This window comes from Mytilus californianus, unplaced genomic scaffold (genome assembly GCF_021869535.1).
Source record: "Mytilus californianus isolate M0D057914Y unplaced genomic scaffold, xbMytCali1.0.p SCAF_9, whole genome shotgun sequence".
NCBI classification, from domain to species: domain Eukaryota; kingdom Metazoa; phylum Mollusca; class Bivalvia; order Mytilida; family Mytilidae; genus Mytilus; species Mytilus californianus.
Window position 1 is genome coordinate 93,672,834 of NW_026262745.1, and position 9,179 is coordinate 93,682,012.

Consider the following 9,179-nt stretch of genomic DNA (forward strand, 5'->3'; position numbering starts at 1 on the left):
GGAAGCTTTAAGATAGTCCAAATAATTTATCATCGGTGTTTCTGATTTTAACAAGTTCAATAAAAGCCGCAGGCAAACTGATCTATCCTTGTAAATTTCTTTTTAATTGGGTTAGATGAAAATCCAATATTCAAATCCTTTCAACATCAAGCAGGCTTTCAAGCAGGCTTGAGTATTATCTAGATTATGTTTTATATAAAAAAAAATAGCATTTAACTCTTCAACGTGATTCTGGAAAAAGGATAGACAATTTATGAATATGACGAATACATAATCTTTCAAACAGTTTAATTGAAGTGTGGAGCTGGCATGTCAGTTATTGCTGTAGTAGTCCTTTAGTTAATTTATCATGTATCATTGCCATTTTGCTTAGTGTCTTAAAAGACTTTTGTTGTCTATTCTGACATCGGACTCGGACTTCTTTTAAACTGAGTTTTACTGTGCGTATTGCTGTGTTTTGTTTATTCTACATAGGCTAGAGGTATAGAGGGAGGGTTGAAATCTCATAAAACATATAAATAAAAGCTACAGAAGGCAATATCATAAATATGACAAGATGTACATTTTTTTACTGTCAATTTTAGATTTTATTTGATATGGGTAGGTCACATGTATTCGACATTGACATTGTATAAGCCAGATGTATACTCCATGCTGAATTTTATTTGATCTAGGTAACACGTAAACTCATTAACACCTGTGGATTAAATTGTAATATTTTCCTGTCCTCTTGGAACATAAAACTTACATAATTCACTACCCTTAATTAGACATAGATATCAGTAAATAAAACCGCAGACTTTCTCCTTAAAGTTTAGTGGTTTGTACATATATTGAAGGTGTGCATGTGGTCAGGGTTTAATATTTGCTCTTTTTGGGAGATAGTTGAATTTATTTTAAAATAACACTTCGCATCTTCGGGGGCATCATTTGTTTCTCCCAGACACAATTAAATCTCAGATAAAGTTCTACATTATCTTTGTTATGATACAGTTACTTCAGAGTGAAGTGCGGGGCATCACTTTGTCTAGTTAATGTTATAATTATTTTTTTGTTGTAATTAATCTTACTTGAAAATATTCGTTCATATTTCAGCCGTATCTCAATTTTTTTTTACTTTATAAAATTAGTTTATATGTGTTACCAAGGAATTGTATATTTAAATATACAATTCCTTGGTGTTACCCTATATTCTTATGTGTAGAATACTCTTAAACATTTAAACATAAGAATAGAGGGCAACATACATAAATTATTATTGTTAAATCGCATTGATAAGAGTTTGAACACTTAAGACAAGGTAAAAAAGTTGATGTGAAAAGACTATTTTCAAATTATAAATTAACTGCAAAAAAAATAAAAAAGGGGGTCTCCCAACAATCTCTTTTGCATGGACTACTATATTTTCAATATAATACTTCAATCATAGATATAATAGCCATGGCTATTATATCTATGCTTCAATGATAAGATAAAATAGTAACATATGGTATTGAATAGTGATACCGCACCGGAAAGGATTTGCCGTGGCACCATGGGACGTTTAAAAAATATACTATGTAAATATTGACACATTCGTGTTTATATGTTAGCTGAGATCGATAATTATGGAGCTTTTCTCGAAAAGGACTTCGATGTTTTTCGTCATTTGTATTATTAAACGACATTTTATGAATATACTAAACAAGGATTTGTATAGTACTATACAAATCCTTGTACTAAACAATAAGATTAATGTATGAAGGAGAACATAAAGATAGCATATCCCATAGATACATCTATGCATATCCTAACAATGATTTTGATGCTATGATATCTTACTGTATACATTCAAAATACTTGCATTTACTTCTCTGATCATTTCTTATAATGATAAGAATAATATTTCCTATACCTTTTCATTATACAAAACTTGTATAAAATTTTGAATGGTTTGAATAACATTAAAAGTGCACGTTGTCATCTTTTCTATTTCAATTTAGTTTTTCAGATTTCGTAGACATTTTTTTTCAATAATACAATCATGCAATTGTGTATTCAAATATTTGACAATAATTATATAATTACTCAAATCAAAATAAGATTAATCAGACAGAGCCTTTAAAGAAAACGAAAAAAAAAAAACGCAACACTTTTTGCATAATTTTCTTCAAGATGTCAACAAAACCACACTACTTTTAAAATTTTGATGTTTAAAGAACTCTTTGGTATAATAGAAATTAATATATTGTTTAAAACCTAACTAAATATTTAAAATGATGGATGTAATTAGAAAATAAGTTCACATCATAAAAATGAGAATTCAACTAAATAACAAGACCAATTTGTCTTTGAATACTGTCAATCTTAGTTGAATGAATATACATCGTATTCATAAATAATGAAGTTTCACTTTCAAATGCTTAGGGACAACAGTAAACATTATTTTAAAATGACGATTCTTATACCATTTGATAGGAAAATTATTTGCCAATACTGTATAATTTGTTAATTTGATTTACAATAAAAAATGAATTTAATATGAATTTTTATAAGATATGTATACCTCGTAATTTAACATATCTCAACCAAAAGAGAACCCGACGTTCAACATGATAGGGACACCAGTAAATATCAAGATAAAGTGGATTTTATTACACCATTTTAAAGCTAAAAAATTGGTGAGATCTCTATAATTTATTAATTTTATATGAGATTTATAAAATAGACATAGTATTCGTTTATTTAGCTAGTGGTCATAATTCCCCATAGACAATAACGTTAAAAAAATTTCAATGATTACGGTTCTCTGTGTGGTAGCTGATAAAGCCATCCAGCTGAGCTGTCCGCAATTCTTGTGTATGAGAAATATGAAAAAAGCGTCCAAGTTCTAGAATAATGTTTCAGCTTCATGATGAAATAAATTTTTTTTGCCTTTCATGGTTATCGAATCTTTAGAAAAAAATCCAATCACTGTATTTTTTGGTTTGTATACAATCCGGATGAAACTCGCACAAATTTGACGACCGAGGTCTATTTGAATTGAAACAGGAAATGGACCTCCGTCTTGGGTTTTTTATATTATTTCCCACACTTGTCAAGGACCCCACTGGAAATAAGTTTCAATAACTTTTGTGGGTCATCCTAGGGTATTAGGTTGCAGTGATAATCTAGTCTATATAATTTACTTATTAAAATCTAGTCTAATATCAAAATATCATGACAATTTCCATAATTTTATTTTTTGAATTATAAGTTTTAGTAAACATGTCAATCATTTTAGTGTCTGTAACTATTCATGTCATTTTAATTTATTGTGTCTGTCAAAATCCATGTCTTTTATCTTGAATAAATATACATGTATATATATCAAGTCTAAATTGAAAACAACGTTCAAACCTATGATTGCGTTGGATAAAAACCGCAATTTTTATACGTGTGCATGCAAAACAAATTTCTTGGTAGAGGGGTATAAATACAGCACAAGCAACATTTTCCAAAAGACCAAACACGTGAAAGTATAATATATACTTCCGACAGAAACAGACGGATTATCGCTCCGCGGGAGTCCTGATTGATCTCGAGCGTAGTTTACTTTCCTTTTAAATACATTCTATTCTATTCTATACAATAATGATCTCATTGATATTATCAGAAGTCCATTTCTAGGAAATTGAGAAAGGACATTACATAATTTTTCCATCTTTTTTTTTTCAAAATTGAGTTCACAATTTGTAAATTTTTCTAAAAATGGTTCTTACTGCAAAATTCGTGCAACTTTAAAAAAAAAAACACTCTTATTTCTGAAAATTGTTAAACGTAACATACATACTAACAATAAATAGAATAGAATGTGTATTCCTCTTCAACACTATATTGACAGGAACAATATAATACTTCCATGCTTGTACTGTATGGCAACACTATTTTCCGACCTAATTTTTCTTGTCAACTTTATTATGGCAAAATTTTCACAGTTAACTCTGAAGTTAAACATGCAATGTACTAAGAAGTAAGCTTTTTTTTATTCTGACAAATTTTCTACGCTAATTATTGCAGTTTTCAAATTGATAAATAATACTAATATTTTTATTATTTAACATTAGAACCATCATAACTCGTGACACTGTTATACATGGTTTTTTTTTAAAGAAAGCAACTTGTTTGAATATTGACATGGACCTGTTGACGGACGGTTGTTTACAATATGTTTGATAAACAGTAATGGACCACGAAATCGTAATTACCGACTCGACGACAAGACCATACTGTTGTGAGCAAAACCCAATAAAACGTTACACGTACCTATTCTAAAACAAATTGGAACAAAATCAAAGTAGTCAGGAGACTGTAATTCAGTGGTTGTCGTTTGTTACTGTAGATCATATTTTTTTTTCGTTCATTGTTTTGTACATAAATCAGGCCGTTAGTTTTCTCGTTTGAATTGTTTTAAAATTGTCATTTCGGGACCTTTTATAGCCGACTATTCCGCTATTGCGGTATGGGTTTTGCTCATTATTGAAGGCCGTACGGTGACCTATAGTTGTAAAATCCTATGTCATTTGGTCTATGGTAAAGATTTGTCTCATTGGCAATCATGCCACATCTTCAAGGCATATTTTTATATGAGCAACTTAACATCAGACATCGTAGCTAGAGCACTCTTAAAACAGGAATCTAGACAGGTCATGGATTGATGAAATAAAAGAAAAGAAGTTCATGCTACCATCGACCTGAATATACAATAAAAAATGATTGAAAAAGAACAAAAATAATATACCGTGGCTTTATAAACGACTTAAACGAAGGATGAGAATAAACAAACATGAAAAGCGTATACAGGCAATTAAAAACGAATGACGTTACGCACAATGTTGATGACGTTTTCTGATTTTATGTACCTTTGATAAAAAATCAGCTTTACATTAGAAAAATACAGGATAGATAAAGTGTCATTTTGTGTATAAAACTTTTAAAGCACGTAAGAATTTAAGTTACAGATGGCTTATCGTTTTTTACTCGGTTTTGTCAATCAGCTGCCCGAATACTAACGAGAAAAATCTTATATTTTCCGTGTAGACGGGTAACATACTAATGTTGTTCTTTGGGTATTCCTCCTATTTACGGTTACTTACAAATATATAAATATAAAAATGCTATACTATTTGGAAGAGGAAAATTAAAGCTTTGGGATGACATGTGTTTAAGACGTAAAAAACGCAATTTTCGGACTGAGTAGATCTTGAAAGAAGTCATAATTGATTGTAGACATCAAGGATTAATATCACTCCCTACGGCACAACATTCCATAACCCATGTATAGCGGGAGATTTATGTTATCAAATTCATGATAGCGCATATCCTTTTGTAAAACAAGTTTGGAAAACTCTTTGAAGGCAAAGAAATCTAATGGAAAAGAGCAAATCCCATGATTACTTTGATATCATTACCAAAACCCTAGCCCGAAGTACACTGTCACAACAACGTTTAAAAAAAACTGTTCTATAAAGAAATTATCAATATTGGGTAAAACTGTGCAAATCATTTCATGAAGTCAGAAAATATAACATGCCTCCTAATCTATAACATTTGAACAGCATTTATTCGAACATCAATCTCATTTTTAGCATTAAACCAAAAAATACTAGGTATATGAATTCTCAAAGGTCTCCCGTCACAAAATTTTTAACCAGCGTTTAACGTTAGTAATTCCGGGGTGAGTTACAGAAAACAATGTAAAATAATGTGTTAAATATTTTAGAACGGAGAAATGAAGCCAGTATGATAAATTCCAAATCAAAAATAAAATATTCAATGCATTCAATTATATTTTTATCGATTAGTATCGAATATCAATGCGTTGAAAGGGTGTCTACCAAAATGTCACAATGTTAGCGTCTTCATTTTTGCTTTTAGTTATGAGGGACAAGTTATTACAAATCTTAAAAAAAGAGTGAAAACTACATCAGTTGTTTGTAAAAAATAATCATAATATAAAATTCCTTTGCAAAAGGAACCTTTCGATATATTTGAAATAAAGATTAATGCACAAATCATCAAAATAAAGCAGTCACATGGTGGTCTACCAAAATGTCACAGGATCTCTAATTTGACGTTTTTGACGTTAACTATTTAGGCAACGTATGTTCGCATTATGGTGTATTTGTAACGTATCTATTCTAATAAAAGAATACCTAATATATGAAATTAGAATATATAATTTTTATTTCTCCTCGTTGAGATGGTTCCTCTTTTCAATATAACATTTATTTTTTTATAAAACGTGATATGGGTACATTTCAATGAGACAGCAACTCAACAAAAAAAAACCATATTTACTAAAATCTTCCAATGACCAAAGTAGAAATTCAAATATTACTTACATCATGTGAGAATAATATTCATATTAATTCAAATGTTGATCGTTTTTACTTATAATAAATTAAGCCAAACTTGGGTACAACTGCAATAAATCAAATTCGGATTTTTTTTATAACTATAACAAGTTACAGTAATATTACAAAAAAAAACTTAATAAAAGATATATTCCATACGTATTTGTTAGTATACAAATAGGCTAAACCCCGTACAGTTTTCGTTTCCGTTGTGGATCTGAGCTAGAACTGCCGAAGAGTTTGCAAATAGGCATACGGTACATATCCAGTTAACATCGGTTAAATGCGTATGGGAATAGTATTGTTCATTTATATATACGAAGCAATTTTTTTTATGAGTTAAACAAATGAAAAAAATCAGTGAGACAACACCAAACTTTGCCCCCTACTTGTCAGATCGTTGCCTAATTATCTACAAAGGGGATTTAAGTTACTGAAAAGTCGACCTAAATATTTGACAAGAATTTATCTGTAAAGTTTTCTTAAAAAGAGACACATTGAATTTAACTGAAGAAGAAAAGGATATAATTTGGGAATGTGTGAGTGTGTTGTACTGTTTCACCACTGTCCCAGATTAAGGGAGGGTTTGGCATCAGAAAACATGTTTAACCCCGCCACATTATGTATGTGCCTGTCCGAAGTCAGGCGCCTGCATGCTATTCAGTAGTTGTCGTTTGTTGCTGTACATCATATTTTTATTTCGTTTATTGTTTTGTACATAAATAAGGCCGTTAGTTTTCTCGTTTGGATTGTTTTACATTTTCCATATCAGGGCCTTTTATAGCTAACTGCGCAGTATGGGTTTGCTAATTATTTATAACTTTTATAATTGTTGAAGGCCATACGGTGACCTACAGTTGTTAACTTCTATGTCATTTGGTCTTTGGTAGGGAGTTGTCTCATTGGAATCATACCACATCTTTTCTGTACAGAGTAAACGCAAATTTAGTCAGGCGTCCCGTAAGACAAGGTACTTGGACTAATATTATTTTCTATGATATAGAAATATAGATTCTTACATTGGTACTTTAAAATTGAAAAGGCTTATCAAACTATTAAGTGCCACACCGAAACAGTTGTTTGGTTCAACTGTACAAAATCTCTTTTCTGCTTCACGGTTCATTAAACCGCAAACCTCCCCTTTCCTTTATTGGTTTCCATGTTTTTGGCGATTAAATGCAATTAAATATATAGATAAATATAAGAAGATGTGGTATGAGTGCCAATGAGACAACTCTCCATCCAAGTCAAAATCTATAGAAGTAAACCATTATAGGTCACAGTACGGTCTTCAACACGGAGCCTTGGCTCACATCGAACAGTAAGCTATAAAGGGCCCCAAAACATTACTAGTGTAAAACCTTTCAAACGGGAAAACCAACGGTCTAATCTATATAAAAAATGAGAAACGAGAAACACTTATGAACCACATCAACAAACGACAACTACTGAACATCAGATTCCTGACTTAGGACAGGTGCAAACAAATGCAGCGGGTTTAAACGTTTTAATGGTACCAAACCTTCACCCTTTTTCTGAAACAATAGTGTAACATCACAACATAGAAAGACACACTATAAAATATCAACTGAAATAGCTTAGCTCAATCAAAGGACATATTAACACCATTGAACATACACTGAACAAATAAATTTGACCTATGACACAATGTAAATACAAAATAAATAAACTAAGGGAAGAATAATAAAAGTAACATATTATATCGGTAAGAAATGTTAAACAATTAAAGAAAAACAATATGCTCGAACAAAAATACCATCCATTTGCAATAACTTTAAACACAGGTAAATGAAAATAATTTTGTTGTTAGGTATACGTGTACAGTAAACCATCATGTCTTTTCCTATCAGCTAAAAGACAATTTTTGTAAACTATCATGTCTTTTCCTATCAGCTAAAAGACAATAGAAACGTTTAATCAATTCTTCAATTGGAGAAACTTGTGAAACAGAAAAATATAAATTGCACAATGTTGGCAGATACGGAAGAATATTTGAAAAGATGATTGTAGCATAGTAGATGGATGAACTAACAGATACCATGGCTTCTTACAGCACAATCCCTAATGTAGAAATTTGGCTCTGAAGTTATAATTTGGTTTACAAGAAGTACTTGTTCCCTGCAATCAACACCAACGATTAAAAAATATACGTTAATATCTACCTCAATGTACCAAATCAATGCTTTAAAGAAAGGGTGAAAGCAAAAAGTAAAGCTAGAATTTTTTAAAATACTTGTAACAAAAATTGGCGTTAAGATGAGGAATGAAAATCAGTTTATTATTATATTGGTGATCTTATATATCTTTACATAGCTTTAAAGTTTTGGGCTATTTAAAACAAAGGAATTATGTTGAGTACACCTCAAATAATCCGGCAGCATGTATTTTGAACTTTTTTTTGTATTTTACAATATTTATTCTTTGTATCAGATTTCTTTTATCTTGTATGACATGATATATTTGCTTGGTACTTGGGAGTCTCTGGATCTATTTTCTGTGGAATTCAATGAACTTTAGAAAGTTTGCAGTGACCAAAAGCTTGTTTTTGTATTTTTATATTTGCATTAAAAATTTGAAGCAGGTTGTCTTGTTTCCAATCTAATTAAAATATCCCTGATTTCGTTTTGGTCACATGAGCTAGCACGCGAGCTCCGATAGATCTGAATTGTAATAAGATTGTCTTGTTTGATGGTCAAATCAGGAATATGACAGTTGTTTTCCATTCGTTTGATGTGTTTGAGCTTTTGATTTTACCATTTGATATGGGACTTTCCGTATTGAATT